Genomic DNA, 14,502 nt, shown 5'->3' on the forward strand with positions numbered 1-14,502 from the left:
AGGGGGTAAACTCTGCATAGCTGACCCAGGTTTGCCTGTATGAACAGAATGTGGAATTCTTAAAAATCAGATTTCATTTTTAGAAATCAAATGAGATTAGGGAAATGACAGAAAATGGATGGAAGGATCTGATAAAAAGATAAACAAGTCTGTTGTAACTAGTTTTCTTTTTTCGAGTACGTGTCTCATTTTCTGCTTCACATCCAGGGCTCTATGACAGTGAATACTTTCTGAACTGAGTCCTTTTTTTGGTTTTGTCTGTCAATTACTTTCTATAGCAGTTACGTGTTCTCTTAGCTTCCACAGTAATATTTACGATTCATGTGTCTGGAGGTTAAGGAAGCAAGTGCTGGTCCGCGTGCCATAAATTAATGCTGTCTGTATAAAATTCATTACTCTGCTTTCACATACTGGAAAGGAATAATAATAATAATAAAATTGCTGTCATTGTCTGTGTCCTTTGCCGGCTGAGGCTGATGTGTAACAGCAGGTGCTTTAGAAAGAAATGCTGTTGGCACTTGTAAAGGCTGGCCAGCCACAGCTCCATCCCTTTTGCTTAAGGAAACAACATTGTTTCCTTTGATGTTGAACTGTCAGAAGGGATTTTTGCAGAATAGCTCAGACAAACAAAGTGGCCCAACATGAAAACGATTTCAGAACCAGGAGTGACTACAGAATGTGAGAACATCACTGGTCAACGATCACATGAGAAGGGTCTTTTTAATGATCTGTCCTTAAGTAAACTTGCTAATCATAAAAACCTCTGCCTTTAGTCAGTTCCACTTGTTAGAGATATGATTGGATATATTTAAACAGCTGCAAAGCTCTGCATATGTGTAAATCAAAGCACGTCTCTGGACATTACATTGAAATATCCAGGATTAAGTGCAGGGTTTTGTTTAACCAGATGGTCATTTAAAAATGTTACTGTCATTTACAAAGCCATTTCCAGAACATATAGTCATAACTGACATTTCTTTAGGTCCTTACGGATTTCAAAGTGCTTTTACTCAAGTTATTTTATTTGATCCTCAAACAGGCATAAGGAACAATATCACAATTCCAGTGTTCCCTAGGAACAAAGTGAGGCTCAGAGAGGCTGAGTTCTGCCCAAAGTCATATATTCAGTAAGGAGCAGCCCTGTCACAAGAATCCTGACCTCAGCCCAGCCCTAAGACAGTTTTCTATGCTTCAATATGTTATGTCCAAGTGTTCTGAGATATTTCCAAGAGAATCTACGATTATTTGTAGGGGGTGGGGAGAGAAGCTGATATCTGTTGCATCAACAGAAGTACCTGTGTCTGCACCCATCCTTACCTCGTTCTTTATGTCTCAGAAGATCTTAAAGCAGCTGCATTCACTCACCATTTCATCCCTAGAACACGGAGAAATCTCCTGTACCCAGAAGTTGAACAAGCAGACTTCCGGTTTCCAGTTCTGCACATAAGAAGCTTGCATGTCACCACTCCGTCCTAACAAGTGAAAAGCTGAACAGACTGAAAAATCAACAACTCTTCTTGGATACTAAAAGAGGGGCAGACACAGAACAAACTGCTGCCCCCAAGACCAGAGAGGCCAACAGGCAAATGCAGGAAGTCATGGCTTCCTTGAGGAGAGACGCCTGAGCAGATGCCACGGGTGGAAGCCAGGGCAGGAGAAGGAAAACCTGACCTGTAATTGAGGAAGTGCTGGAGGCACTGGATGGGCAAGTCTGAGAGTTCAAAGCTTCAAGGAGACTCAGTCATAGGGGCGCCCAAAACGCTGTGTGATGTACCTCCAGGAGCTCGGCCAGGTTCCCAGTGTACATATCTGAGAAAAATTCCCTCATGGTTTCTAACAGGGGAAGGGTAAAGAAGACATTGTAAAATAAGTCAGAGTGCTATGTTCTTCTTAACAAGGCTGCCTTCAGGGAAAACTAGTTAACCAAAGCCTAACCTGCTGGGGAGTTATCTGAGCCTAACTGACCTGGGGAGGGGAAACACCCAACTCCAGCCCATTCTAGCCATCCTATTCCAACTAAGGGGGGAGAAAAAAACTGGGAAACACTTGTGAAGTTCACAGTCCAGAGGCATATGATTACTAAAAGACTGAATTAATCATTGGCTATATAGAAGGCTTCACCTCCCCAGAAATCTCACCATCAGATTACTAAAGGCCTATTCAAAGCAGTTCCTTTTAACTCAGTACATCATGTCTGGCTATCAAGAAAAAATTACAAAGCATGCTAAAAGGCAAAAATCACAACTTGAAGACAGAAAGCATCAGAACCAGACATGGCAGCAGAGATGTGGGAATGATCAAACTAGGAATTTTAAACAACTATGATTAAATATGCTAAGGGCTGTATTTAAGTCAAATAGACAATATGCAAGAGCAGATGAACAGTGGAAGCAGACAGAGGAAACCCTAAGAAAGAACCAAAACAAAATGCTAGAGATTAAAAAAAAACAACAACCCTGTAACAGAAATTTAAAATGTCTTTGATGGACTTACTAGTAGACTAGACATGGCTGAGGAAAAAAGCTCTGAGCTTGAGGCTATCTCAATACAAATCTCCCAAACTGAAAAGGAAAGGGAACAAAGACTGAAAAAGAAAAGAAGAGAATATCCAAGGACTAAGGGACAACTACAAAAGGTGTAACATACACATAATGGGAATAACAGAAAGAGAAGAGAGAGAGAAAGGGATAGAAGAAATATTTGAGATAATAATGGCTGAGAATTCCCCCCCCAATTAAGGTCAGACACCAAAACCACAGATTCAGGAAGCTCAGCGAACAACAACAGGATGAATGCCAAAAAAACTACACCTAGGCATATCATTTTCAAACTAGAGACAATCAAAGATAAAGAAAAATCCTGACAGAAGCCCTAGGGGAAAAACATTGTACAGAGGAACAAAGATAAGGATTCCATGTGACTTCTCTTCAGAAACCATGCAAGCAAAAAGAGAATGGGGTGAAATAGTTAACCTGTTGAGAGAAAAAACACAGCCTAAAAGTTGTACAATATATGTTTGCTAAAATAATTTAACCGAACAGGTCTATAAACAATAGGATTTATTTAAAACTAACGCCTCCCCAAAAATAGTGAAATTCTATATATCTCAGGGGACTACTGAATCATTGTTCATTCCTCAGGCCCCAGTCCCACCCCACCTTCCACCCCCCACAACATCCACCAATGATAGTAAAAATTCAAAGAAAACATGTTCAGAGTCAAATCACCAATTTGGGACAGGACTTTGTGTAGTCTGAAAAATTATTGACTCAGTAATCCTTGCTTCCTAAATGCTAAAAACATGTTATGAAAACATATGTAAAGAGAATACAGGGGCTATGGGAAGGAACAATGTCTTTAGCTTTCATTAGATTCACAAATGAGGTCTCTGACCTCAAAAAATGCTTGAGTGTCTTCTCTGTTCATAAATAAAGCAACTATGGAAGGAGCTTCAAGACAGCAGAAGAATAAGACGTGGAGATCACCTTCCTCCCCACAAATACATCAGAAATACATCTACATGTGGAACAACTCCTACAGAACACATACTGAACGCTGGCAGAAGACCTCATACCTCCCAAAAGGCAAGAAACTCCCCACGTACCTGGGTAGGGCAAAAGAAAAAAGAAATAACAGAGAAAAAAGAATAGGGACGGGACCTGCACCAGTGGGAGGGAGCTGTGAAGGAGGAAAGTTTCCACACACTAGAAGCCCCTTCTCGGGTGGAGACTGCGGGCAGCAGAGGGGGGAAGCTGCAGAGCCACGGAGGAGAGCGCAGCCACAGGGGTGCGGAGGGCAAAGCGGAGAGATTACCGCACAGAGGAGCGGTGCCGACAAGCACTCACCAGCCCGAGAGGCTTGTCTGCTCACCCGCCGGGGCGGGCAGGGGCTGGGAGCTGAGGCTCGGGCTTCGGTCGGATCGCAGGGAGAGGACTGGGGTTGGCTGCGTGAACACAGCCTGAAGGGGGCTAGTGCGCCACAGCTAGCTGGGAGGGAGTCCGGGAAGAAGTCTCGAGCTGCCTAAGAGGCAAGAGACTTTTTCTTGCCTCTTTGTTTCCTGGTGCGGAAGGAGAGGGGATTAAGAGTGCTGCTTAAAGGAGCTCCAGAGATGGGCACGAGCCGTGGCTATCAGCGCGGACCACAGAGAAGGGCATGAGACGCTAAGGCTGCTGCTGCCGCCACCAAGAAGCCTGTGTGCAAGCGCAGGCCGCTATCCACACCTCCCCTCCCGGGAGCCTGTGCAGCCCGCCACTGCCAGGGCACCGTGACCCAGGGACAACTTCCCCGGGAGAACGCGTATCGCGCCTCAGGCTGCTTCAATGTCACGCTGGCCTCTGCCGCCGCAGGCTCGCCCCACAGCCGTACCTTTCCCTCCCCCGGCCTGAGTGAGCCAGAGCCCCCGAATCAACTGCTCCTTTAACCCCGTCCTGTGTGAGCTTAGAACAGACGCCCTCAGGCGACCTACATGCAGAGGCGGGGCCAAATCCAAAGCTGAACCCCAGGAGCTGTGCGAACAAAGAAGAGAAAAGCAAATCTCTCCCAGCAGCCTCAAGAGCAGTGGATTAAATCTCCACAATCAACTTGATGTACCTGCATCTGTGGAATACCTGAATAGACAACGAATCATCCCAAATTGAGGAGGTAGACTTTGGGAACAACAATATATATATTTTTTTCCCTTTTTCACTTTTTGTGAGTGTGTACGTGTATGCTTCTGTGTGTGATTTTGCCTGTATAGCTTTGCTTTTACCATTTGTCCTACGGTTCTGTCTGTCCGTTTTTTTGGGTTTTTTTAAAGTATAGTTTTAGTATGTGTTGTCATTGGTGGATTTGTTTTTTGGTTTGGTTGCTCTCTTCTTTCTTTCTTTTATATTTTTATTTTTAAAATTTTTTTAATAATTATTTTTTATTTTTTATTTTATTTTACTTTATTTTACTTTATCTTTTTTCTTTCTTCCTTTTTTTTCTCCCTTTTATTCTGAGCCATGTGGATGACAGGCTCTTGGTGCTCCAGCCAGACGTCAGGGCTGTGCCTCTGAGGTGGGAGAGCCAAGTTCAGGACACTGGTCCACAAGAGGCCTCCCAGCTCCATGTAATATCAAATGGTGAAAATCTCTCAGAGATCTCCATCTCAATGCCAAGACCCAGCTCCACTCAACAACCAGCAAGCTACAGTGCTGGACACCCTATGCCAAACAATTAGCAAGATGGGAACACAACCCCATTCATTAGCAGAGAGATTGCCTAAAATCATAATAAGGCCACAGACACCCAAAACACACGACCAGACGTGGACCTGCCCACCACAAAGACAAGATCCAGCCTCATCCACCAGAACACAGGCACTACTCACCTCCACCAGGAAGCCTATACAACCCACTGAACGAACCTTAGCCACTGAGGACAGACAGCAAAAACGAGAACTACAAACCTGGAGCCTGTGAAAAGGAGACCCCAAACACAGTAAGTTAAGCAAAATGAGAAGACAGAGAAACACACAGCAGTTGAAGGAGAAAGGCAAAAACCGACCAGACCTAACGAATGAAGAGGAAATAGGCAGTCTACCTGAAAAAAAATTCAGAATAATGATATTAAAGATGATCCAAAATCTTGGAAATAGAATGGAGAAAATACAAGAAACATTTAACAAGGACCTAGAAGAACTAAAGAGCAAATGAACAGTGATGAACAACACAATAAATGAAATTAAAAATTCTCTAGAAGGGATCAATAGCAAAATAACATAGGCAGAAGAACGGATAACTGACCTGGAAGATAAAATAGTGGAAATAACTACCACAGAGCAGAATAAAGAAAAAAAAATGAAAAGAATTGAGGACAGCCTCAGAGACCTCTGGGACAGCATTAAACGCACCAACATTTGAATTATAGGGGTCCCAGAAGAAGAGAAAAAGAAAGGGACTGAGAAAATATTTGAAGAGATTACAGTTGAAAACTTCCCAAATATGGGAAAGGAAATACTTAAGTCCCGGAAGCACAGAGAGTCCCATACAGGATAAATCCAAGGTGAAACATGCCAAGACACATATTAATCAAACTATCAAAAATTAAATACAAAGAAAATATATTAAAAGCAGCAAGGGAAAAACAAGAAATAACACACAAGGGAATCCCCATAAGGTTAACAGCTGATCTTTCAGCAGAAGCTCTGCAAGCCAGAAGGGAGTGGCAGGACATATTTAAAGTGATGAAGGAGAAAAACCTACAACCAATATTACTCTACCCAGCAAGGATCATTTAGATTCGACAGAGAAATTAAAACCTTTACAGACAAGCAAAAGTTAAGAGAATTCAGCACCACCAAACCAGCTTTACAACAAATGCTAAAGGAACTTTAGGTAGGAAACACAAGAGAAGGAAAAGACCTACAATAACAAACACAAAACAATTAAGAAAATGGTAATAGGAACATACATATGGATAATTACCTTAAATGTAAATGGATTAAATGCTCCAACCAAAAGACATAGACTGGCTGAATGGATACAAAAATAAGACCTGTATATATGCTGTCTACAAGAGACCCACTTCAGACCTAGGGACACATTCAGACTGAAAGTGAGGGGATGGAAAAAGATATTCCGTGCAAATGGAAATCAAAAGAAAGCTGGAGTAGCAATTCTCATATCAGACAAAATAGACTTGAAAACAAAGATTACTACAACAGACAAAGAAGGATGCTACATAATGATCAAGGGATAATCCAAGAAGAAGATATAACAATTGTAAATATTTATGCACCCAACATAGGAGCACCTCAATACATAAGGCAAATACTAACAGCCATAAAAGGGGAAGTCAACAGTAACACAATCATAGTAGGGGACTTTAACACCCCACTTTCACCACTGGACAGATCATCCAAAATGAAAATAAATAAGGAAACACAAGCTTTAAATGATACATTAAACAAGATGGACTTAACTGATATTTATAGGACATTCCATCCAGAAACCACAGAAAACACTTTCTTCTCAAGTGCTCATGGAACATTCTCCAGGATAGATCATACCTTGGGTCACAAATCAAGCCTTGATAAATTTAAGAAAATTGAAATCGTATCAAGTATCTTTTCCGACCACAACGCTATGAGACTAGATATCAATTACAGGAAAAAATCCGTAAAAAATACAAACACATGGATGCTAAACAATACACTACTTAATAACCAAGAGATCACTGAAGAAATCAAAGAGGGACTCAAAAAATACCGAGAAACAAATGACAATGGAAACACAATGAACCAAAGCCTATGGGATGCAGCAAAGCAGTTCTATGAGGGAAGTTTATAGCAATACAATCCTACCTTAAGAAACAAGAAACATCTCAAATAAACACCCTAACCTTACACCTAAAGCAATTAGAGAAAGAAGAACAAAAAAACCCCAAAGTCAGCAGAAGGAAAGAAATCATAAAGATCAGATCAGAAATAAATGAAAAAGAAATGAAGGAAACGATAGCAAAGATCAATAAAACTAAAAGCTGGTTCTTTCAGAAGATAAACAAAATTGATAAACCATTAGCCAGACTCATCAAGAAGAAAAGAGAAAAGACTCAAATCAACCGAATTAGAAATGAAAAAGGAGAAGTAACAACTGACACTGCAGAGATACAAAGGATCATGAGAGACTACTACAAGCAACTATATGCCAATAAAATGGACAACCTGCAAGAAATGGACAAATTCGTAGAAATGCACAACATTCTGAGACTGAACCAGGAAGAAATACAAAATATAAACAGACCAATCTCAAGCACTGAAATTGAAACTGTGATTAAAAATCTTCCAACAAACAAAAGCCCAGGACCAGATGGCTTCACAGGCGAAATCTATGAAACATTTAGAGAAGAGCTAACACCTATCCTTCTCAAACTCTTCCAAAACATAGCAGAGGGAGGAGCACTCCCGAACTCATTCTACGAGGCCACCATCACCCTGATACCAAAACCAGACAAAGATGTCACAAAGAAAGAAAACTACAGGCTAATATCACTGATGAACATAGATGCAAAAATCCTCAACAAAATACTAGCAAACAATCCAACAGCACATTAAAAGGATCATACACCATGATCAAGTGGGGTTTACGCCAGGAATGCAAGGATTCTTCAATACACGCAAATCAATCAATGTGATACACCATATAAACAAATTGAAGGATAAAAACCATATGATTATCTCAATAGATGCAGAGAAAGCTTTCAACAAAATTCAACACCCATTTATGATTAAAACCCTCCAGAAAGGAGGTATAGAGGGAACTTTCTTCAACATAATAAAGGCCATATATGACAAACCCACAGTCAACATCATCCTCAATGGTGAAAAACTGAAACCATTTCCACTAAGATCAGGAACAAGACAAGGTTGCCCACTCCCACCACTATTATTCAACATAGTTTTGGAAGTGTTAGCCACAGCAATCAGAGAAGAAAAAAAATAAAAGGAATCCAAATCGGAAAAGAAGAAGTAAAGCTGTCACTGTTTGCAGATGACATGACACTATACATAGAGAATCCTAAAGATGCTACCAGAAAACTAGTAGAGCCAATCAGTGAATTTGGTAAAGTAGAAGGATACAAAATTAATGCACAGAAATCTCTTGCATTCCTATACACTAATGATGAAAAATCTGAAAGTCAAATTAAGAAAACACTCCCATTTACCACTGCAACAAAAAGAATAAGATATCTAGGAAAAAACCTACCTATGGAGACAAAAGACCTGTATGCAGAAAATTATAAGACACTGATGAAAGAAATTAAAGATGATACAAATAGATGGAGAGATACACCATGTTGTTGGATTGGAAGAATCAACATTGTGAAAATGACTATATTACCCAAAGCAATCTACAGATTCAATGCAATCCCTATGAAACTACCAATAGCATTTTTCACAGAAGTAGGGAAAAAAAGTTTACAATTTATATGGAAACACAAACACCCTGAATAGCCAACGCAATCTTGAGAAAGAAAAACAGAGCTAGAGGAATCAGGCTCCCTGATTTCAGACTATACTAGAAAGCTACAGTAATCAAGACAGTATGATACTGGCACAAAAACAGAAATATAGATCAATGGAACAGGATAGAAAGCCCAGAGATAAACCCATGGACATATGGTCACCTTATCTTTGATAAAGGAATCAAGAAGAGACAATGGAGAAAAGACAGCCTCTTCAATAAGTGGTGCTGGGAAAACTGGACAGCTACACGTAAAAGAATGAAATTAGAACACTTCCTAACACCATACACAAAAATAAACTCAAAATGGATTAAAGAGACCTAAATGTAATTCCAGACACTGTAAAACTCTTAGAGGAAAACATAGGCAGAACACTCTGTGACATAAATCACAGCAAGGTCCTTTTTGACCCACCTCCTAGAGAAATGACAGTAAAAATAAATGGGACCTAATGAAACTTCAAAGCTTTTGCACAGCAAAGGAAACCATAAACAAGACCAAAAGACAACCCTCAGAATGGGAGAAAATATTTGCAAATGAAGCAACTGACACAGGATTAACCTCCAATATTTGCAAGCAGCTCATGCAGCTCAATATCAAAAAAACAAACAACCCAATCCAAAAATGGGCAGAAGACCTAAAGAGACATTTCTCCAAAGAAGATATACAGATTGCCAACAAACACATGAAAGAATGTTCAACATCATTAATCATTAGAGAAATGAAAATCAAAACTAAAATGAGGTATCACCTCACACCAGTCAGAATGGCCATCATCAAAGAATCTACAAACAATAAATGCTGGAGAGGGTGTGGAGAAAAGGGAACCCTCTTGCACTGTTGGTGGGAATGTAAATTGATACAGCCACTATGGAGAAGAGTATGGAGGTTCCTTAAAAAACTAAAAATAGAACTACCATACGACGCAGCAATCCCACTACTGGGCATATACCCTGAGAAAACCATAATTCAGAAAGAGTCATGTACCAAAATGTTCATTGCAGCTCTATTTACAATAGCCAGGACATGTAAGCAACCTAAGTGTCCATCAACAGATGAATGGATAAAGAAGATGTGGCAAATATATACAATGGAATATTACTCAGCCATAAAAAGAAACAAAATTGAGTTACTTGTAGTACGGTGGATGGACCTAGAATCTGTCATACAAAGTGAAGTCAGAAAGAGAAAAACAAATACCGTTATGGTGACACATATATATGGAATCTAAAAAAAAAAAAAAAAAATAGTCATGAGGAACCTAGGGGCAAGACGGGAAGAAAGACACAGATCTACTAGAGAATGGACTTGAGGATATGGGGAGGGGGAAGGGTAAGCTGGGATAAAGTGAGAGAGTGGCATGGACATATATACACTACGAAACGTAAAATAGATAGCTAGTGGGAAGCAGCCGCATAGCACAGGGAGATCAGCTCGGTGCTTTGTGACCACATAGAGTGGTGGGATAGGGAGGGTGGGAGAGAGGGAGACACAAGAGGGAAGAGATATGGGAACATATGTATAAGTTATTCACTTTGTTATAAAGTAGAAACTAACACACCATTGTAAAGCGATTATACTCCAATAAAGATGTTAAAAATAAATAAATAAATAAATAAAGCAACTGTGGTTCCTAATATCATGTGGAAATAAAGTTTTAAATCTGGGTGAAACCTGTGTGTCCTCACTTGTACTCCAATTTTGTTTTTGTTACGCAAGTTGGGTAGTGATAAATAACTTTAGTAACTTTAATGATAACTTTTTTCCCCTTAAAAAATCACAAACAAGTGACAATTTCCATGTCATTATTAGGTCTAGTCACCTAATAATATAGGAATCCTAATAACATCAGGCAAGAATGGATTTTTTAAAAAAATATTTATTTATTTATTTGGCTGTGTCGGGTCTTAGTTGTGGCACATGGGATCTTCGTTTTGGCATGTGGGACCTTTTTTTTGTAGCGTGCAGGCTCTCTGTTGTGGCCTGTAGGCTTCTCTCTAGTTGTGGCCCACGAGCTCTAGAGCACGAGGGCTCAGTAGTTGTGGCACGCGGGCTTAGCTGCCCCAAGGCATGTGGGATCTTAGTTCCCCGACCAGGGATTGAACCCGCATCCCCTGCACTGGAAGGCAGATTCTTGACCACTGGACCACCAGGGAAGTCCCAAGAATGGATTATTTAAAATGTTTATATTTATGGTCTCAAACCCCCAAATCCTATGTTTCACACTTTAACCTAGATTAGGTCCCTCTATAGTCCCTTGGTGTTTATGAAGTGTGTGCACGTGAGCATGTGAGCATGTGCGTATGCGCGCGCGCGCGCGTGTGTGTGTGTGTGTGTGTGTAGGGATAAAGGACCATGCATAATGAATTTGTTAAAATTAGTATTCTCTTAATTATCATTAATGATTTGTCTTAAAATTTCTATTTCACATTACAAAAGATGAGTAGTTTAATACAGTGTGTTAAGCCATCAAATATATCTTATGCAGTCCATGGTAATTATTTTTCCTGAAAGCCTAAGTTTTCATTAAATCTTATAACCACATAGGGAGTGCAGTTAAATAGAATATTTGTAAGTTTATATAGCACATTGATTCAACATTCCATCACTGCGGAAATATATAAATGTGAAAATGTGACCAAAATGTCAATACATTCCCAATATAACGAATACATCTGAAAATATCTTGTGATTTATAAATAATCACATGGGAGCATAAATGAAATGAATAAACTTCTTTTTTCATCTTTGAACTTGTTTTTGTAGTTCCCTCTTACTGAAATAATCTTTGGCATTCTCTTTCAAAAATTTCCAGTCAAATTCTAAGACCCATTTTAAATGTCATTTCCCCCAGAAAGCATTTTTCAATTGTGTTACACAAAATTAATCCTCCCCCTTAGTTCTTGTGAACACCAGCTAATAGTATGTCAAAACACACAGCAGCCACTAGAGTGATGTGTGTAAGAGGAAAATCTGCATCCTACTTATCTTTCCATATCTTTCACCTAACATATCTCCAGATACTCAGTCAATGCTAAATGAACATTTGTTGAATAAATATAAGGAAGAAAGTGAAAGAATTCTCCCTTTTTTAAGCATGAATTATGTATCATACACCATGCTAGGCATCAAGGATATACAGATGTTGCCCTCATAGCTGGCAGGCTGTTAGCAGGATTCTTATTATGCAGGAGCCCCTGGTTATAACTTTCTATGCCTTAAAAACCTCTGTCTTAAAAGTTTGGAGAAGAGTTGAAAAATATTGTTTATTGAGTTTCTTTTTTTAGGCCAAACACCATATATGTTACTTCCTTAATCCTGTAAGTAACTGTGATTACTACGTACTCTGCCTTCTCTTTTTTGTACCCTACTCTCTCCCTAATCATAAACAATATGGCCCAATTGCACTATAATATTCTCCATCTTCATCTTCCCTTCCTACTCTTTCATTCAACAGCTACCATCATCAATAAACTTTCTGATCATGGGAGCTCTAATTGCCAAGTATAAACAATATTATTTCACTCTATCTTCTTCAACATCTCTATTGCTCATCACCCCTGCTTACCTCTACACTATGTTCATTTTATAAGTCACAATATAACTATTTTTTGTATTATTTAGCTGACATTTTCTGACCACTTCTTACAACCTGGACACCTTGCTACAGGTTACATACATTGTACTAATTTAATCTAACAAAATTTTATTAAGGACATTTGCTTTTATTCTAAAAATTGTCTCTATATTGTATTAAGAGAGGAAACTGAGGCTCAGAAAAGTTAAGGAATTTTCCCAAACTCAAACAGCTGGTGACCAGAGTAATTGAGATTCCAACTTAAATCTGCTATCTGATCCCAACCCCTCTATGTATATCCTTAACGACCAGATTATATACTCACAGACCACTCTTCTCTTGTCTCTGATTAGAGTCATCCTCTTTTGTGAATTTGTTTGGTGTATCCTCGAGTTTGCTATAATAATAATGCTTTATATACTTTCCCCACATTCTCGTCACACTGCCTCTCACACTTACACTGAATGACTGCTAAAATTTGGGGACACCTCTCCAGCTCACCCTACTCTCCCTGATAACTCCCCATCACCTGAGGTTTCAGCTGAAAGGATGGACATGGCCTCCATCTAAATACAAATGGCTCTGCCTTTTTACCAACAGATGGTTTGATAAAGGATGAACCGCTGACCTAGTCCTTGTAAATGAGTTATCGTCCAAGAATTTGTTTCTATAACATAGGTGACTAGGACATAACAGTGAGATACAGCCGAGAGCCATGCTGTGCCAAACAGACAGAGAGTAACCTCAATTCCTGAATTACCAGATCGTAAATCAGGTCATTTAATAGGGTTGGGTGATACATATTCCTTGGCTGCTAAGAGGTAAACCTATGAATTTCTTTTTAGGTTTCATCTGGTTTTTGTCCTCTGCAGGTAACCATCACTATGAGAGAAAGAATTTAGTTGTAAGCATTAAACACTTGGAAGTGAGACGACATAGAGCAGAGTGAGGTTTTCCCAGTCCTGGGGCATAAATATATCACCTCTAAGTAATAAGCACCAATCAACTAATTAACCTGTCCCCTGAGATTTTTAGGATCACAGAACTTGTGTCACATGAAGTTGATGCTTTAGGGGAATCAAATGCAACTGTAGCTTAATTCGTAAGAAAAAGAGAAAAAATCTAGTCTAAGATTGGGCAGCTTAAAACAGAAATGAGAATGAGAAATGAATTCATACCCTAATGGAAAAAAAAATATTGTGGGGCTCAAAGTGATGCTTTGCCAGAAAACAATCATTTCCCATTCTAAACTACTGGGTGTCTTATTGTTTGACCTATATTTATAAGGTCTACTGATTCCCAAGAAGGATCATCCTAGCAAATTAAACATGAACATATGAGAGGACTTTAGGAACTGTAGAAACACATCCACCTGGATTCTTCTAACGTGCATCCTGTGTGAAAGCTTCCTGTAGGTATATCCCTTGGAAAAGCCTAATTAGTGTTGCTATGTGACAGGGGACATGCGGCGATAAGCTAAAGTATATTATGGAAGAAAAGTCCCTGCAGCCCCACTCCCACAGAACACTGTAAGCCACCAGGGCCCTCAGGCTAGGAAAGGCATGGGGAAGGCCACATGTTCGCTAAGCAATGAAGCTTTTCATTTTGGTCATTCCAGAACAGTTACTTGCAAGGCAGCCAAGTTGGAGAGTGATTCATGGGCAGATCTGACCAGGAAAACAAAACAAAACAAAACTGGAATTGATACAGAGTTCATGGAATGTTCAAGAGGGAAATTTTAGGTAAAACAAAACAATGTAAACACACACACACACACACACACACACACACACAGACTTAAGTTTAGCAGACACAAGCATGTGCTTCATGTTATCCAAATGAAGCAAAGTATCTCATCTCTTTAGGTAACAAAAAAGGCTGAAAGCAATGATAATTCAGTGACACTTCATAATTACATAGCCCCTCTCCAGCACTTC

The 14,502-nt window shown here is 39.6% G+C and overlaps 1 pseudogene; it reads right to left on the bottom strand.

Annotated features, from left to right (window-relative positions):
• Positions 1-392: 392 nt before the first annotated feature.
• Positions 393-14,502, bottom strand: part of LOC137758806 (large ribosomal subunit protein eL8-like) — a 166,933-nt pseudogene continuing 152,823 nt past the window's right edge.

This window comes from Eschrichtius robustus, chromosome 2 (assembly GCF_028021215.1).
Source record: "Eschrichtius robustus isolate mEscRob2 chromosome 2, mEscRob2.pri, whole genome shotgun sequence".
NCBI classification, from domain to species: domain Eukaryota; kingdom Metazoa; phylum Chordata; class Mammalia; order Artiodactyla; family Eschrichtiidae; genus Eschrichtius; species Eschrichtius robustus.